General features: G+C 35.9%; 1 non-coding gene across 1 annotated transcript; it reads right to left on the bottom strand.

Annotated features, from left to right (window-relative positions):
• Positions 1 to 2488: 2488 nt before the first annotated feature.
• Positions 2489 to 2603, bottom strand: LOC115415678 (U5 spliceosomal RNA). The gene has a single exon (XR_003934854.1). It is a non-coding gene; the product is annotated as a U5 spliceosomal RNA (small nuclear RNA).
• Between the last annotated feature and the right edge of the window lie 233 nt (positions 2604 to 2836).

The following is a 2836-nucleotide window of genomic DNA, read 5'->3' as shown; positions in this document are numbered from 1 at the left end:
TAAACCTAACCCTAACCCACAGGGATAAACCTAACCCTAACCCACAGAGATAAACCTAACCCTAACCCACAGGGATAAACCTAACCCTAACCCACAGGGATAAACCTAACCCTAACCCACAGAGATAAACCTAACCCTAACCCACAGGGATAAACACCACATCCCAAAAAGAATGAAGACAAACAAATAGAAAATGGGTCGACTTGTAGCACAAGCAGAGTACAGCTCAGTAGGGAACAGTACACACTACGATGGCACGGCAGAGGGACAGAGTTCCTGCACATGTCCTGTACATGTCCTACACATGTCCTATACATGTCCTGCACCATGCAACACACATGCTGTTCCCCATCATGAAGAAGCAGCGGAACCAGGAATAGGTCCAAGAATGTGCATGGTGACACAAAACAAGAGCATGGTTTTTCACAGGAGTCCCGTCCTGTGCTGCTAAGTGAGCATCACGTGATCTTCAGCGCGATGTATGATTGGGTGAAAGTTAGATCGAGTGGCTCCGTACTCCATTGGTTTTGCCTGGTCAAGATGTTATATCGAATTTTTTTAGGCTGAATTTGAAACACATTGTAATTAAGAATATTGAATTAAATGTTTGTTTTTTTTTTGAATAATTGAATTCAGAATAAGAAACTCTATGTGTAAAAATTAAACAATTAAAAAAAAAAAAAATCAACTATAAAAAAAATTAAAATTATGAAATACAACCATTCAAAAAAAAAAACAAAAAAAAAAAACCCATTGCAAAATACAACCTTTCAACATAAATTATTGCAAAATACAACCTTTCAATCTCTGATGACACAGATTTGCTTCCATAGAGGTAGTTTATCAAAACATCTTCTGAAACCAGTCATGACCTCTCCTGCTCTAACCACATAGTTATCTCTTTGCATACAATGTTCCAGTGACTGGGAGTGATAGAATGCAGAACAAGTCAAATGTGACACTTGAAACACAATGACAATATACAGTTTCTTTCACAATGATCTACAGTCAAATAATAACAGCAGAAGAACCGACAAAAACCTACATATTTTCTTCTCAGTTTGAAGTGAAAAAATATTACACTATACCTATAAATAATGACAACTTCAAACATTTGTCTTTGTTTTAGTGTAAAAAATAACATTAAATTATGAAAATATGTACATTTCCAAACTGTTCTGTGACAATAAAATGTGAATAACCTGAACAAATATGAACAACCTGAAATGTCTAAAGAAAAGCACTAATTAAGCAGTAATTTGATCTATTTTCTTCCTGTTCCTCAGTGTTTAGTGTCTTTGTAGATCTGATCCAGAATGCACATGGACTAATAAAAAGTTGAGGCAGAATATTGTTAAAATTGCACTGATTTTTCCTAAGAAGTTTCAGGTTTTTTCAGGTTATTCACATCTTTTTTGTTTGGATAGTTTATAAAAGTAAGTATTTTCATAATTTAATAGTTTTTTTTTTGCACTAAAACAAAAACAAAATTTGGAGTTGTCATTATTTCTAGGTTTTTCTGTTAGTTTTTTACTGGTTCGGTCCACTGCAGATCAAATCAGACTGAATGTGGAACCTGAAAGAACATGAGTTTGAGCCCTGATCTGAACCCACTTTTCTTAGTCTGTGCTTCATTTCTTTGTGTATTTGGACTCTTAATAGTTCAGACAGTTTGAATTTGAACCCTCCAGCTGCTGCAGAACTATCTCTATATTCATTTGGACAAAAGGGGATTTCTGCAACCTGTTTGAATTCCTTCTTAACTCGTTCCGTCTCCACATTTGCACATATCAGCTCCAGACTTCAGACCAACATTTCTCCAGTTTTTCTCCATAATTGTTTGTTGTCATCAGCGGTTGTAGTCCAGACTGAAAATATGTCCGAACTTGGAGCCCATTACCTCAAATGTTCAGTTGTCGGTTGAATGGGACAGAGCAGCACAGCCAACAACCTGGAGGGGGCGGAGCCTGAAGTGTCTCCTGTGCATTTAAAGGGCCAGCGCTCCAAACCACCTTTCTGGTGTCATTACTGAGAAATAGGGCTGAAGATGGACCTGTGGAGTTGAATGAATGAAGAATTCAGAGCCAAGCAGAGCATTTACAGTTTATGGAGACCACAGGGAGATGTGGGAAAAGGAAGAATTCCATTTTTTAAAAAAAGAAATATCACTCCCATAACATGTCACTTCCTATTTGCAGAGTGAAGTGTTTGGTTGAATTTGTTCATGTAAGTGATTATGAATCCTGTTGTAGAAGTTGACTTTGGCTGACCACAGTAACCTGTAGCCCTTGTGATTCTCTCCCTTTTAGATAAATGATCATCCTATGATCATGATAAATGAATAGAATAGGGCTGTGTATCGGCAAGAATTTGGCGATACAATACAAATCACAATACTAGGATCACGATACAATATATCACAATGTATCATGATACTGTTAACAAGGAGATATTTTTATTGTTTTGTTTCTTTTTCTTTTCTTTCTTAAGCCCCGCAGTTCAACAGGCCATCAAAAAATTAAATGAATCTCTGATTATTCCTCTGCATGGACGTCTTTAGTAAAAGGTGAAAGATTGATTAGCTTTGCAGTGAAACCAGAGTAAACTGTTTTGTTTCTTTTTTTAAAAGATTATTTCCTGGAAAACTTATAGTGCAGCATTTGGATAAATAAAGTTTTAACGTGCAGCTTTACCAGAACAAAAATCACACAAATAAATAAATAAATCATGTTTTACAGACATTACAGTTTCAGATCCTGCTTAAATGTTCATATTCTATTGTGAAAAGAATCCATAGTGTTCAGTCCCTGAATCATCCAACATCATAACTTTATTT

This window comes from Sphaeramia orbicularis, chromosome 24 (assembly GCF_902148855.1).
Source record: "Sphaeramia orbicularis chromosome 24, fSphaOr1.1, whole genome shotgun sequence".
Taxonomy (NCBI): Eukaryota; Metazoa; Chordata; class Actinopteri; order Kurtiformes; family Apogonidae; genus Sphaeramia; species Sphaeramia orbicularis.
Note: the sequence above shows the minus strand (reverse complement) of the source record. Positions and strands in the feature narration are given on the sequence as shown.